Raw genomic sequence first — 16,685 nt, forward strand, 5'->3', positions numbered from 1 at the left:
GATTTGTAGTCCAGCTGGGGGATTTGTAGTCCAGCCCGGGACTTCCTCCTATACCCGCCCACCCTAACAGCTATTATAAATATACTGCATATGTTCAAGAAAGTAGAGAAAGGCATGAGCATGATAAGGAGAAAATTAAATACATAAAAAAGACCCAATTGAATAGGCATGGTATAAGACAATATTAGTGAAATTGAAGTCATAGCAATAGAAACTATTCTGTAACAAACACAGAAAGAAAAAAATACCAAAAATAAATAAATAAATAGAGTTTCTGTGAGATATTAGACAATAGCAAGTCATCTATCATACCCAATTGAAATATCAGTAGAAGATGAAAGAGATGGAGAAACAGAATGTGAAGAAATAAAGACCTAAAATTTCTCAAATTTGATAAACCCACATATCAAACTATAAACCTACATATTGATAAAGCTCCAAAGGACCACAAACAGATAAAATATAAAGAAAACCACACTAAAAAATCATAATCCAATTGCTGTAAACCAGTGTCAAATGTGTAAAGGACAGCCTTGTCAACAGATGGTGCTAGAACATTAGGGTATTCAAAGGCAAAACGTGAACTTTAACCCACCTTGTATGCCAAACATAAAAATTGTTAAATGGATCACAGACCTACATGTTCAATTTAAAACAGTAAAAATTGTAAATGAAAACATAGGAGAAAATACTTGTGACCTTAGATTGGTCAGAAATTTCTTAGACAAGATATAAAATGTATGAATCATATTTTTAAAGTTGTAAATTAAACTCCATCAGCATAAGACCTACTTCTCATAATGCACTGTGAAGGATATTAAAATTCTACCAGCAGGGAGGAAACATTTGCAAAACACATTGATGAAAAACCTGTATTCAAAATATATGAAGAATTCTCAGAACTGAAAAATAAGAAAATAAACCCCAATCTAAAAAAAGCAAAAGATTCGAAGAGACATCTCACCAAAGAGATATAAATAGCAAGTAAGCACATAAAAAGTTCCCCAAAATTGTTAGTTAGGAAAATGCAGAGTAAAACTACAAGGAATAAGTATGACACCAAAATCACAAGCTACAAAAGAAGAAAACGATAAACTGGGTACCATCAAAATGAGAAACTTTTATACCTCAGAGGAAATATTCAAGAAAGTGAAGACAGGCCATATAATGAGAGAAAATTTTTCTTCAAATTGTATATTTTTAAGGGATCTTGACCTAAAAAAACATATATGTAGCAACTCAATAATAAGTGACACAATTGAAAGTAATGACCCATTTAAAAATGGGCAAAGGCCCTCAATAGCTGCTTTCCTAGAGAGAATATATAAGTGGCCAATAAGCACATATAGAGATATTCAAGATGATTAGCCATTGAGGAAACAGGAATCAAAACCACAGTGAGATACCTTCTGTATTTACTACTGTGGCAAGAATAAAAAACATAAATGATGCCAATAACAAAGATTGGCACAGATGTGGAGAAATGAGAACCCTGCTGGTGGGAATGTAAGATGTCACAGGCACTTTGGAAAATACAGTAGGTCAAACAGCCTGGCAGTACCTCAAATGGTTAAACATAGAGTTACCATGTAATTGAGCAATTCCACTGCTAAGTATGTACCCCAGAAAAATGAAGACATTTCCACACAGAAATTTGTACACTTAAGAGTTGCATGATTTATAATAGTCAAAAAGTTGAAACAACCCAAATGTCCATCAACTAACAAATAGACTAATAAAATGTGCTACATTAAATACAATATGGTATTATATGGCAGGAAAAATGGACCATGGACTGAGACATACTGCACCAAGGAAGAACCTTGAAAAACTTATGCTAAGTGAAAGGAGCCAATCACAAACAACCACATGCTATGTGATTCCATGTGTATGAAATGTTCAGAATAGACAAATCTATAGAGGAATAAATAGAGTGCAGGTTGGTTAGAGTTTGCGGGGATGGGGGAGTTTGAGGGTGATGGTGCAGAGTAAGGAGTTTCTTTGGGAGGATGAAAATATTCTAAATTTAAATGTAATAATGGATGCACAAGTGTGGGGGCCCACCAGGCCATAAGGGGACCAAGGACAGAGTTCTCCACTGTGAGAATGGTGGATGAACTTGATTTCTGGTCCCTGGAGCCGGCGGGTACCTTGACACTTTCCTAACCTTCTAGTTCCCAGCCTTGAAAGACACAACAAGACCCTGGCGCAGGTGTCATGTTCCCAGATGCTTATGAGAACTTCTTGCCCTTTTGATAGCTTAAGGGAGTGCTCGAACTTTGAAAAACAACATTGTTTCTAGTTCCCTGCAGTCTTGCTTTAGGTATTAACAGTTTGTATTTAAGACAGCTGTTCCTTGAATAAATTCGCCATTTTGCCAGCAGAGCTTATGGTCCTCTCCATTTTTTAAGTCCCTCGCCTCACCTCGTGACCACCCTTGCTGCAGCGGGCTGCGGCACACAAGTCTGCAAATACATTAAAAATCACTGCATTTTCTACATTAAATGGGTCAATTGTATGATATGGTAATTATATCTCAATAAAAATGTTAACAGACAATAAAGACATCTCTAGTGGAAAAAACGTGTGTTACCATTAAACATCTTTTTAAATGAAAACAAACAAACAACAAAAAGCATCCCTAAAGGAAAGGCGATTGTGTTTTAGGGAGGGAGTAAATGACTGGCTTCCATACAAGAAACACAGTCTCAAGGGGGCATGCGATGCCCCCGAAGGAATGTGTGGCTCATAAGTGCTTAGGCCCCAAAGTGAAGCTCATATCAGTCAGGGACACAAGCTAACAGCTCTGGTTGCCTGTTAGTCTTAGAGTTCCAGCTCAGTTCAGATCATTGAGTCTAGTTCTTATTTTTGGAAGGACTGCCTGAGGGGAGACAGTGTGTCTTGTCCCATTTGTCCACACCATCAAGCAGATGACTTGCATCCACTCCTTGGAATGGCTTCATGAGTTGGGGTTCACGTTTATCTAAAGGGAAAGACTCAGAAGTTGGGGGCCACAATGCCCTGTTGTTTCCAAGGCTTCTTGGTGATATGAAAGAAAATGATCCAAAAGAGGTCAGAGCTCTCTACTGGGGGATGGCAGACCCAACATTCAGTTAAAAATTAGGTGCTTATAATTGTTTAGAAGAGCCAAACCAGTGGGAAAAGTTTTGGGGGCAATCCTGAAAGTCACGTATCATTAACGTCCTTCATCCCCTACACATTCTGGAACCTAAGATGTTCTCTTCCCAGAGCATCAAAGTTGTTTTTCTTCCTTCACCACCATGAACTTGAAGTTTCCCATTCAGTAGATATAACTTTGCCTTTTCTACAATCACTCTCAATTTGTATCCAGACCATCCAAGCTGTTTATCCAGAAGCATCAGGTATAAAACACATAAGTATATTTTCAGAAAATTGACAGTGATCCACTACGTTCCCCGTACAGAACACTGTAGAGAGACTTTGTGAGAACCAAATGGTCATTATCCTCTGATCTAAGATCATGGCAACCCCACCAGATAATCCAGGTGGCTGAACCAGAATAAATGTGAATCCCCTAAGCATCTTTGGGCTGGACTGCCACTTTGAGGGCGTAGCAACCTGTCTGGCTCAAGTTGCAGTTAAGAAAGAATATCATGCCTAGGAATGGTCAGAATGGGATCCCAAATATTCACATAGACTGAATTAACCCCACCCCTTTCACTTAGATCATTATTTAAGAAGCAACCAAAAGGTAATTCTTTTCTGGGAGCAGCTACATTGCAAAGTATGTGGATCAAAAAGACATGTACATGAGTGATTTCAACAATTTGATCAGCACCCATGATTGGTCTCCATAGTTCATGGCCCCAAAGAGGAGTGTCTTTAATTTGATAGTCTATCATTTCCTTTTTTTCTCTTTTAATTCTCACCCAAGAATATGTTTATTGGTTTGAGAGAGAGGGATGAGAGAAAAACCTCAATCAGTTGCCTCCCATATCACCCCAACCTGTGATCAAACATGCAACCTTGGCATATGCCCTGACCGGGAATCAAACCCACAACCTTTTGGTGTATGGGACAGGATGTTCCAACCAACTGAGCCACTCAGTCAGAGCCAGTCTATCATCTTCTAAGGAGCAAACCATATGCCTAAACCATGGCAACAGCCCAAGAGAGAGTAAAATTAAATAAAGTTCATCGGGAAACACACTTGTCAGACCTATGAGAATAACTTGTCAATCCAGAGTGCAGGAGATTAACCTCCAGGGGGCTCCCCGTTGGACAAGTGGGATGAAAGAGCAGGTGGACAATTCCTGTTTAGAAGGAGAACCTAACTCCCTAAATGGACTTTCCAACAACACAGTTATATGGCTTGTCAGAGTGCAATCCCATGACACAGAGCCACCAGCCACCCATTCTGTGGCCAATTCACTAATAGGTCTCCTGATTCTCCCTTCTTTCTTGCTCCTGCCCCTCATTCCCTCACTCTTGCTTACTAGGAGTTTACTCCTCAATGAAGTAGTAGCAAAAAGAAGAAACCCATGCTAAGACAATGAGATGGAATTCCAGCCAGGAGTTTGTCTTCCTTATTATGTTACTCCATAAAAAAAAATCACCATTTTATAGCATGGTGACTAGCAATATTAGAGAAAGTTGTTATGTTGTGATTTTTATGATAAGCTACTTTGGGGAGGAATGATAATTCAAAAACAAAATCTCACTGAGAACATTCCAGTTTTCTCTTTGTTAACATTTGCATTGCCGAGCTGTAAGCTCTATGGTCCACTTGTCGCCACATATCTTAATTATAGGCAAGGTGAGTAGGAGGAAATAAACAGCCTCCTGAGTGTTTGCCTTGCAAAGCCCAACCTATAAAGCAATGACAAATGTCACATTTTGTAACAGATCAGGGCAATAATTGGATTTAAAACAAAAAAGAAAAGAAAACTGACTAAAAAGCGTGTCATTTTTTAAACTTTGAATCAATCCTATAACTCACTAGCACACCATTTCCCACTTTCCATCTGGAAGCCAGAAATATGGATGGTATACATCATGCAGCAGCATCCAACACCATCATTTAAGAACCATAAATTGGAATGTGTGTAGAAATTTTGTATTTTATATGTGTGTGTATTTTGTATGAGATGGGTGTTTTCCCCTTTTGGAAGAATTAAAATGTAGATAAAATTTCCAGCACTGAATTGACTCTAAGGTGCTTTAGGATTTATGTCCATCTTTGCATTTTCAGCCCCACTATTTCTTTCTAAGGAACCCCAGTGGGAGGCAACAAAAAATTTCTTTTTTTCTTCCCTAAGAATCTTAAAAGTTGCATAAGAAAATAAGAAAGATAAAATGGCCAACAATGGCTCTGAAGGAGAATCTGAGAACAGAGAATATTCCTGGAGGCTTCTCAAAGCACAGGTGTCTCTCTGCATTTAAAATCCACGTGTCAGAGCCCACAGGTTGGAGAATACGGGAGCAGGTGAGTTCTGCTTATCCTTTGAAAGAGACAGCTAATAGGATCAGATGTCTTCCGCCTCCCACAAGGCACTCCCAGTAGCCCAACAAAACACACTATCCAATTCTTCCTGTTCAACCTTTTTAACCTCTGCTTGGAGGACTCCAAGTACACAAAGGTGGCCAAGCTACACAAGAGGTTTTCCACACTCCAGCCATTTGACTTAACAGCATTTGAAACTTGATCCAAGTCAATATTGGTTGAATGTCAAGAGCATAACTGAATATATTCCATCATGGTTTGCTGGGTGACCCCCTAAATAAGAGGCCTGACCTTGTAGGGAAAGTGATCAGCTCATGAATGCCATGCAGTTGCATGTACCCTGTGGACACCCTGGTCAATAAGTATTTATTCTGCCTTGATTGAGCATTCTATAGTCTGTCTGAATGTTTCTGTCCCTCCAAATTCATATGTTGAAATTCTACCCCCCAATGTGGTGGTATTAGGGGCTGAAACCTTTGGGAGGTGATTAGGTCATGAGGACAGAGACCTCAGAAACAGAATTAATGCTCTTATAAGGAGGCTCCTGGGCGCTCCCCTGTTCTTCCAGGATGTGTGGAAGTCTGTGGCCAGAAAGACAGCCCTCACCTTGTTATGTAGGCATCTGCCAGTCAGCGCCTGCCTGGCTGGCCACTTCAAGTGATGGGTGGTGCAGAGGGAGGCAGTGTAAAGCTGGGCTGCACAGAGGATGTTGGTGCACTGGGATCTAGGGGTGCCCTGCTGACTCCAGCCGGCTCCCCTGGGTGTGTGGGTGCTGTTTCCAGTGCTGGGAGGGGCTGAGGGCTGTGGCATCTCTAGGCTTTTTGATGGCAGGTCCTGAAGCTTCCCCTCCCTGTAGACAGTCAGGGAGTCCCAGGGAGTCTCACCCATAGGTCAAGATGGCACAGGGGGATATTCTTACACTGCTGTTAAAAGGTAGAAAGATAAATGCACAGGACCCCAACCACCAAGAACTAGCAAGATAATTGAATAGGAAAAAAAAGAAGCAGCAGCAGCCCACCCCTCTGTGTCCCTATAAGAACCTGGGGCTTCAGCAGAAAGGGGAGATGGTCTTTCAGTTGGGAGTCCACCGTTCTCCCAGATCATGGCACCTGAACACATCTCTCCTTTTTTGCCAACACCTGTCTCACAAATCTGGCCTTCCTTTGGGCAGGCAGCAGAACCTGCATTTTCGGTTACAATCTGACCTTATTGGTCCCTTGATCTCTTAGTTTTAGCCTCCAGAGCTGTGAGCAATAAACGTATGCTGTTTATAAGACACCCAGTCTGTGGTCTTTTGTCAACGCAGCCCAAATGGACCCAGATACGGTGTATAGTAGGTAGGGCAGAAGGAAGAAAAACACATGGATGGTGGAGCATTTATAATCTAAAGCAGCAGATTGCAAACCACTCCATACTTGTAACAGTATAGATTCCCTCCTGAAGACCATGAGAGCACAGAAAAGAGAGGAAAGGCAAGAAGGGAATGCTACACCTGAGAGTCATAGGCAAGGAGGATACTAGAAGTTAATCTCACTACATCATGGGCCAGTGACTGACAAACACAGGCCAAAAATTTACTTTTATGATAAAAAATAATAGTTCCCATATAGTTTAACTTTTGATTAAGCATGACATATGAATTTTGTTGTTTTTTAATTGTTTTCTCTTTTTTTGTTGTTGTTCAAGTTGTTTCCATTTTCTCCCACAACTCCCCCCCCCATGCCAGCCATCCCCTCCTCCCACCCTCTATCCTACCCTCCTTTGGCTTTGTCCATGTGTCCTTTATACATTTGTAAATGTATCTAAAAGGCAGAAGCTGGCAGCTGAGATAGCCACCTGAGGAGGGTGAGACCAGCTGCCCTCTTGGACTGTGACCCACGAAGAAGAGAGAAAAAACATAGTGAGGATGAGTCTCTGGTGGCCAGACTGGCGCAGGCACTGCACAGTGGCTTTTCTATCACGTTTGCAGGGGCGAGGTCGGTATCAAACTACTAGAATATATTTCCCCAGATGTGAATCAGGCTTTACTGAAGAAGGGATGGATAATTCCAGTTTTTTAGGTGGTGGTGGCCACAGCAGCTGGATGGACAATTTCATGTCAACACATTTTGCAGAGTTCTGACTCAGTTTTATTACACAGTGATTACACAAGATTTTAGACCATTTCTAAGTAGCCACTCACTGGACCAAGATAACAGAGGCAGTGAAAAAGGTCACCAGATTCACACAGACTTCTGGGGACCAAGTTGACCTTCAGGACAACCAGTGACTCAGATATACAGATCATAAGAGAAAACTCTTCCTGATAGATCACCAGCTACGACAGATTAATATGACAGATCTTTGTAGGGTTCTCTGCAAGTTCTACAGGCCCTGATGGATCCCCACACCCTTCTACCTGGAGTGGGATGCTGCACTCCAACCCTGGGGACTCCACCTGGAGTCCAAGAGGGCTTGATGCCATTGTAATCCAGCTTTCAGGACCATGGAAAACACGGGGCCTCCTTCAGCTGACAAGGGAAAGATCACATCTCTTCCTACAGTGGCAGTAACTCAGGAACAAGTTGATATGGGTTTTCAGTGTCCTGTGAGCAAAGAAGATCCCGCAGTCGAAGAGGAAGTCCAGCTATTACCCTGCAACCACTTCGTTCACAGCACTTGTATTGTGCCTGTTTGAAACAATAAGATACTTGTCCTATGTGTAGGAAGAGCTTAAACGTTGAGGACTGTGCTTGGCAAACCCAGTTCTCAGGCCTCTGCAAGACACAGAATTAGCAGTGACAGCCAGCTACGTGGCCGACAGACTTTCTAGAGCCGAAGACCGCATCAGAGCCAGGGCTGTGTAGTCTTCTTACCACAGCTGCAAACTGAATCACAACAAAAAACTATCACAACAGGTGGATTTAGGAATCTCATGACACCTCAACCCATAATATTAATGCAGAGTGTTTTTCTTTAAATAAAGGTAGCACTTGTAGATTGAATTATATCTACAAAAAGGCCTCTTATTCATTAATTCAGAGATAACTTTATAAGTGTGAAACTTAATTATGTAGGTTTACCCTGCCAGAACAGAATTAGTTACTTCAAGTCTAGCTAGGGTACTGCTGTCTGTCATGTTACCTTGTAATGAATGTTTGCACTTCCTTGTCCAGCCTTCACTGTGACACTAGTGTATTTTATGGTACATACAGTGGAACCAGAGAATGAGTGAACAAATCAATCAATCATTCAATCAATCAATAAAGTATATCTAAGACACTGTTTCTTTTTTTAATTTTTATTTAATTCTTGTTCAAGTACAGTTTTCTGTCTTGTATTCCCAGCCCTGCCCCCCCAGTGCTCCCCACCTCCCTCCCATCTCTGCCCCCTACCTTAGTTATTGTCCATGTGTCCTTTATACTTGTTCATGTGAGTCCTTCCCGTTTTCCCCTGTGATTCTCTCCCCTCTCCCCTCTGGACCCTGTCAGCATGTTCTGCATTTCAGTGTAAGACACTGTTTCATTATGAAAAGCTGTTGATAGAACAGACTAAGTGAGTGAGAACAATATTAATCAATCTCAGTGTTTAGGCTTAGAAATAAATATCATGAACATGGGCATAAAACTTTTGCATTCAGGACATATTGTCTGTCTTCTTTTTCCTCACTGGGCCTTGATCCCAAAGTTCTACAAGCCCTTCTTAAAGAGAAAAACCAGCAATGAAAGCCATTTGATGGAGGCTTGGCTACTTTCAGTGCTATTGTTATGACAACCCTGGCTTCCAAAAAGATTATTGAGAAATAAAAGGCCACCTCTCTGAAATCTGCATCAAATTGTTAAGGAAACAAGACCAAGATTAAATCTAGAAATGTTTGTGCGAACTCCCTCTCCCTCCACCCTATTACCTAACTCCCATGTTCTAGTTCATTGTGCCAAGTAACGTGGCTCCATCTCTGCCCCTCATCCCAAGGTTTTCAAACAACAATCAAAAGAGAAGTGTGGATTTGAAAGATGGCATGGTTGGTTACATTTGTGTACAGGATACGTTAGGATGTCTGTGGGCTTGTGTGCAATCCTGGAAACAACAGTTCAACAAATATCTCCCTGAATTGTTTGCCAGGTTGAACCACAGAGGAAACAGTTTCTTATCCAGATGAAGAATGGGAATCACAAAAATGTTGGTGGCACTTGTTGGGTTTCAGCAGCACAGACGGGAGGAAGGATCGTCCAAAGGAAAGTCACAGCACTTACAAAGGCCCAGGGGCAAGGAATTACAGGATGTATGTAGTTAGCTGGAGCATACGTAGAGCATGGGCAGGAGAACGGGGGGAAGCAAGGTTTAAGGAACAATGAAGACTGGCACATCTTTAAGGGCCGATTTTGTGAACAGGGGAATGGAGAGTGGGGCTTTCCACGGGGCTCAACATGCAGACTGGGGCTTTACAGCAACAGTGAGAAGGGACGGGACCTGCAGAGGTCACATCAGTAGTTGAGGAAAGGCTGGCAGAAAGGGATGAGCTGAAATTCCGACTGTGAGAACAGCAATGAGAAGGCAGAAGGAAGCACATCTCCCTGAATGGGAGGATTTATGGGGGTCGTGGAAGAGGAGCGGTGGTGGAGGCAGCCAGGGAGGAAGCATAAGGGAAAAGGAAATTTGGAGGGAAGATCCGGTTGGAGTGCAGATAACTTGTTCTAATTTGAGAAGTATCCAGCAGGCAATGAAAAAGATGAGCACCAGAGATTCATCTATGTCATCATAATCCAATGTGAAGATAAGCCTCCTAATGGAAACATCACAAGAGAAAAGAGAAGGGCATTGAGTTTGAGACTGTCAGTTCAATGGCTGCAGGACCCAAGCCTGGTGATCTGGTGAGATGGGAGATAGCTTATTCAAGACAGCTTTGTATGGTCTTCTGCAGCTAAGGAGCTCTGCTAAATCCCAACACTCAATGAGTGGGTTTTAGCTATTTCCCCCTCCCTGGGCAGCTGAGCTAAAGTGCTGGGAAAAGCCTTGAGCTTCATACATCTTGTGACCTGACTTCTACCTGGCTGATGGAACCTCTTTTGACATGACAGGTTCCATGACAGGAACCTCTTCTGCATGCAAATTAGTAGAATAAGCAATAACTTACATGAACACACTTTCACATTAATTGAATTCCCTTCAGTTGGGCTTCTGCAAAATGAACTTTTTATTTTAAGTGCTACATTTTGTTTTACTAATAGGGACTCAGCTGGGTGGAGGAAGACTGTGGCTTGAGGGGTTACTTTCAACAGCCCTTTTCTAGAGGGCTGGTCTGGTCTGGAGGAAAGGATCCAAGAGGCCCTCGTGTGATGTTAATGCTTCCGCCAGAGCCTCTGCCTCACTGGCTCCCTGATCTGTGAGAATCGCCTTTGGGAGCACTTTGATTATACAGATTCCTTAGTCCCACCAGACTAACTCAGTTAGAACCTCAGGGAGTGGATCCCAGGAACCTGATTTTCAACAATTTCACCGGGTATCTCTAGGCTGGCTTATTCAAGACCCCTTCTTCAGGAATTACTGCCTTGAGGCATTCCATCCATGTTCTGTAAGATACAGCAAGTGATTTTCAACACTTTGTGTGAATTTTCTTGGTGAAGCCTCTAAGAATGGGGATGAGTGGGGGAAAAAAACAGGTTCTAAAATTGTCATCTGTTTTCACTGTGATATTTATTTGCAATACCAAATCACATAAAGGCTTCTAAATAAGATTGGTGTCTTTAGCAGAAGAATTTGGATCAAAAATGGCTGAGAAACTTCACAACCTGAGATGATGCCACATTTTAGTTATGTAGAATTGATCTTGTTGGCTTACCAGGGTGCCACCCCTCTGAGTCTGAGTTCCTTCTTATTTGAGCAGCAATGCAGAACACTGGACAGTTGCCAACTTTGGTGCCCTGTGCTCTCCCTGGAGGGTCACTGGGATTCCTGCATTAATTAGGGAGAACACATAGCATCCTCAGAATCTAGATTCCCCAGGGATACCTGACAAAGGAGGGAGGTGCCTCCCCCCATCCTGCTTCACACCGGCTCCAGTCCCTGGGAAGCCGGGTGTACATTTTCCAGGGACTAATGGAAAAGCATCATGGGAGAATTAGCTCAGGAAGCCTTTCTCTTCTCTCACCTTCAGCAGCAAAATCAAACAGCAACACCCACAAAGCTGAAAGCCAACATTCAGGCGACACCTAAATGGATTTCTCAGTTTTTCTAATTCACAGCCCTCTTTTGTATACCTTGAGAAATACAAAGCGAATAATTTTGGCAGCAAGTGGGAAGATCTAGTCTCAGCTCTTTATCTCCTCAGCATCTGTTTTCTCATCTCTAAATGGAAACTAGTGGTCCTGACCAATTCACAGAGAGGTCAGAGGGTGCACCAGTCAAGACAAAGGCCAGAACTGGAGCAGGAAACCCGGGAGCCGCAGCCATATAGCAGGCTTCACAATGCAAGCACATCTTGCCCAGGGTGTGTTCTCTCTCCAACATTTTGAGCACCGGTAGAGATGTTGAAGTTTTTCCCAGAGCCATAGGACATCTCATGAAGTGAGATTATCAACAAAAGATGGTGGAGCTAATGCTTCTCTCCCTAGCCTAGCTTTTTGTTTTTCTAGATTTTGGTTTGTGGCCACAGCTTCTAACCTTCTCCATCGGGGAAATCAGCACAGATTCATCTTCTGAGTGTGAGGTGCCAAAGGCTTGGGATTGCAGGCAGTGTACCTTCCTAGCCCAGTGCCACCTCTGCTAGGGTCTGCCCCCTGGGTCTCCTGTGCCTCAGCATCCCTGCCCCTGCCCACTGGCTTGGGCTGATGGCAATGGGCTCCAATCACTGGTCACCACCCTGCAGCCAGCTCTACCCACACCCAATCAGAAACACCCCTTTCTGCCACATACGAAGCCACTGGGAAAGTCCTCCTGGAAAGTGCCAGGCCTCTCCGTATACCTTTCTTGATTTCTTTTCCAGGATACTACAATTCTTGGCCTCCCTCCAGAGGTGACCTCTTTGGAGCCCAACTCAGTTTTATGTTCTTAACCTCATGCCAAGATCCCAGATGCTGCCCACCTCACTCTTCACCTGCCCATTGCTGGGTCCCACCATTGCTTCAGGGCCCTGCAACCTTCTCCCGAACCACAGCATGAATCGCCATCCTCTGTGGAATTCTTACAAGTAGAAGATCAGCTTCATTCCTTCATTTGCCTCTCCTTTCTCCATGTTGCCCTCAAATCTCCTTTTTTAAAACTTCCACAAATGTTTGCGGGACAGGCTCTATGCCAAGGACTCCTCCCTCTGCACTGCCACACGCTCTCACCCCCGGTGTGGCATGCCCTCATTCCACAGACACGGATGGGGAACTTACCGTGTACTGGGCACCATGGATAGGATGGTGCACAAAACAGCCACAGCCCTGCCTTACCTTCCATCCTGGGAAGGAGGCAGTAAAAATAGAAACAAAGTGAGTAAATAAGAGGATTGCAAGTTTTTAAAGGACTGAGAAAGAAACAAAAGGACTAAGGCAGAGAGTGAGCAGGTAAGGAGGGCTGCCTTCTCTAGATATGATAGTCCTATCTAGGAAGACCCCTCTGGAAAGGGGACGTGAAAGATGAGACTCAGTGAGGAGGAGAGGCCAGCCATATAGAACGGCAAAAGAAACAGCATGTGCCAAGGGCCTGAGGTAGGAAAGACCTTGGCTTACTTAGGGAACTGAAAGAAGATAAGCTGGTTGGACTTTAACCAGAGGAGGTGAGTGGACTGGTGAAATATTTTAAGAGATGACAGTAAACATTGCATGTGGAGATAAAGGATGCAGAATCTTGTAGGCTACAATCAAAAGACTGAGTTTATCCCACTAATAATATTTACAGTTATTCCCAGGCAGGGTTGGAGGCTTCTTGAAAATGGACTTTTGTCAGTTCCTCCTGGCTGCCAGATGGCTGATGTGGTGTTCACCCCTGCAGTCACCACATAGTTCTGAGACCTACTCTGTGCCAGGCTCCCAGGAGTCACATAGGTTTTTATCCCAAGCCCACCCTACACTCATCAGTTTACACACATATTTTGGCCCAGGTATGTACTTTTTGGCTCTTTCTTGTTCTGAAATGGAACCGTGTTTCACACAATACTTTACAACTTACATTTTTTCATTTAGCAATATATCATGGACACCTCTACCAGTTGGTAGATAGGGTACGTACTGAGTGTGATCTTTTTTCCTTTTGGCTCAGGCTTCCTCAGTGCAAGTGCTTCAGCCATATACTGCCATCATCCTGAGCTTCCCCTTCCCCCAAATATATATTGTGGAGAAACCTTGACACGAGGTTACAAGTGTAACTTTAAAAACTAAGCACAGATGTGTCCATTAAACTTTTCTTTTCTCAGTGAAACAAGCATGCACCATAGTAGATCAGTGGTGTCTGTGAAGTCATTTCCAAGTTCATTTCACACACCTGCCCCTAAGTGATTTCCCTCAGGCCATAAAATATGACAAGGTGTTGGGAGGTGGGGGGTGATTCTAGGGCATGTGAAGGATTCTCAGTCACACACTCCATGAATCTCTTAAGGAGGCAGTTGTATGTGGTAAAAAGGGCACAGGTTTGGGAAACAGCCATATCTGGGCACAAATGATGGTTACTCTGCTGAATGGCCTCACAGAGGTTTCTAAACCTCACTGCCAGCTGCCCCATCTACAAGGGGGGATAGTATCACACAGTGGAATATTTTCTAGCCTTTAAAATGCAAGAAATAGTACAGCATGTAAAAACTTGAGGACAATGTGGTAAGTGATATAAGCCAGCCACAAGAGGACCAACACTGTATGACTCCACTCATATGCTGTTCCTAGTGTAGTCAAACTCACAGAGACAGACAGAAAAATGGTGGGTGCCAGAGGCTGAGGGGAGAAAAAGTGGGGAGCTGGTGTTTAATAGGGACAGAGATTCAGTGTTGCATGATGAAAAGGGTTCTGAAGATAAATATGCCAGTGGTTGTACAACAATGTGAATATAGTTAATGTTTTTAAACTGCACACTCCAAAATGATAAAGATAGTAAATTTTCTTATTGATATCACAATTAAAATAAAGGGTAAAAAGGGAGGCTAGTAATACTCACTTGATAGCTTTATAGGGTTGGTAAGCAGAGAAGAATAAGATCATATAAAAACTAGCACAGTGCAGTTCCTCCTCCTCCCCAACTCACTCTCTCTCTCTCTCCTTCATTCCCCTGCTCAGCTGTTTCCTCAGCCTCCATTGCCAGATTTCTTTATAGCATAGGTCCAACAGTAAGAAGAAGTCATGTTCAATGACTTTTGTCCTCAGGAGTCTCCTAAGTCTGCATTCTGGAAGATTTCCTGACCTCTCATCTTTTCATACACTAATTTTCATTCAAAGGTGTTTCACGACACTCTTTATTTATTTTTATTTTTTAAAATATATTTTATTGATTATACCATTACAGTTGTTCTATTCCCCCCTTCATTCCCCTCCACCCGCACACTCCCTCCCCCACCATTCCCCCCCCCTTAGTTTATAACCACGTGTCTCAGGTTCTTTAGATTCTATATTTCCCCCACTATTCTTGCCCTCCCCCCTATCTATTTTCTACCCATCCTCTATGCTATTTTCTGTGCCTTCTCCCTCATTTTTTTGAATTCTCATTTCTTCATTCCTTTCTGGTTGGATGTTTTGTTCTACCTTCTGGTCCATTCCATTGATTTGAGTCCCAGTTTCCTTTCCATCGCTATTGGTTTCCTGGACATCTCCCTTCATTTCAATTAGTTTAGCCTTCATATGTTCCTCTAATTTGTGACTATAATCAACCAGTTCTATTAGCATCCTGATAAACAGTGTCTTGAATTGTGCTTCTGAGAGGCTGGCAATTTCTCGGTCACTGAGAGTTATGGGCTCTGGGACTTTGAGTTCTTCTTGCACCATCTTTTGGGCTGTTCGTGCCTGTTCCGTAGCAGGATCAGAGCCCTTAAGTGTTCACTAGAGCAGGGCAACTCAGTCGCTGGGTTGTGACGTTGTATGTGGGGGCGGGGTCAAAGAGGAACAATGGCATCCCGTCTGCCGCCTGCCACCGTGGCCCCCACTGGTGCTGCAGCTGCCACCGTCACTGGGCCCACGCGTTTCATCCCACTGCACTCGAGTGTGCCACCACCATCAGCCCTCACCCCCTGGGGCCCGCATGGTCTGTCTCACTGTGCGAGAATGTGCAACCACGGTCAGTCTGCCCCGCACCCCAAATGGTTCCGGGCTGCCTGCATGCCTAGGTCAGGGGATCTGTCCCGCCCGACCCTGCTCACTGCTGGCTCCGCCCCTCTTACAGTCCCCGTTGAACGGTTAGATGTAGTTGGACTTCCGTATAATTTAATTTTCTGTCCTTTGGCTGTGTCTTTGTTCTCCAAACCTTAGTTGTATTCAAACTTGGTTGTGGGAGAAGGCACAGTGTTTCCACCTATGCCTCCATCTTAGCGGAAGTCTCTCAGGACACTCTTTAAATAGTGGTTCTCAACTTGGGAACTTCTGTGCTCCAGTTCCTGGGAGCAGTTTATTCCTCTAGTCAGACACAGGATTTTGAGAGTCCAAGTTGCCAAAAATGTTCATGCATGCAACGAGTATTTCAAGTATTTACAGGGCCTCTGCTATGCATGAGCCTCTCTGCTTTTAAAACAAGAAGATCCTTTGCTTTTTCCTACCCTGAGCCAGCAGTGGGTCCCTAAATTATTCAAGAAAGGCAAAAAAGAGCATTGCCTCATATCCAGATCAATTGTGGAAAGCCCTTTGTTAAAAAATGCTCACATAAAGCCCTGGCTGGTGTAGCTCAGTGGATTGAGTACGGGCCTGCAAACCAGAGGATCGTGGTTCGATTCCCAGTCAGGGCACATGCCTGGGTTGCAGGCCGGTTCCCTGCAGGCCAGCTCCGAGCAGGGGACGCACAAAAGGCAACCATACATTGATGTTTCTCTCACTCTCCCCTTCCCCTCTAAAGGTAAATAAATTTTTAAAAAATTTTAAAAAATAAAAAATAAATTTAAAAAATGCTCACGTAAGAATGTGTTCATTGATTTTAGAGAGCATGGGAGGGGGATGCGGAGAGGAAGAGGGAGAGGAAGAGAGAGATAGAGAGAGAGAGAGAAGCACCGATTAGTTGCCTCCTCTGTGATCCTTGACCAGGGTTTGAGCACAAAACTGAAGGAAGTGCCCTG

At 43.4% G+C, this 16,685-nt stretch overlaps 1 pseudogene; it reads left to right on the forward strand.

Moving 5' to 3' along the window:
• Nucleotides 1-7,475: 7,475 nt before the first annotated feature.
• Nucleotides 7,476-8,297, forward strand: LOC118986477 (E3 ubiquitin-protein ligase RNF115-like; annotated as a pseudogene).
• Nucleotides 8,298-16,685: the final 8,388 nt, after the last annotated feature.

Source organism: Sturnira hondurensis, unplaced genomic scaffold (assembly GCF_014824575.4).
Source record: "Sturnira hondurensis isolate 20B ecotype Veracruz unplaced genomic scaffold, ASM1482457v3 Scaffold0004271, whole genome shotgun sequence".
NCBI classification, from domain to species: Eukaryota; Metazoa; Chordata; class Mammalia; order Chiroptera; family Phyllostomidae; genus Sturnira; species Sturnira hondurensis.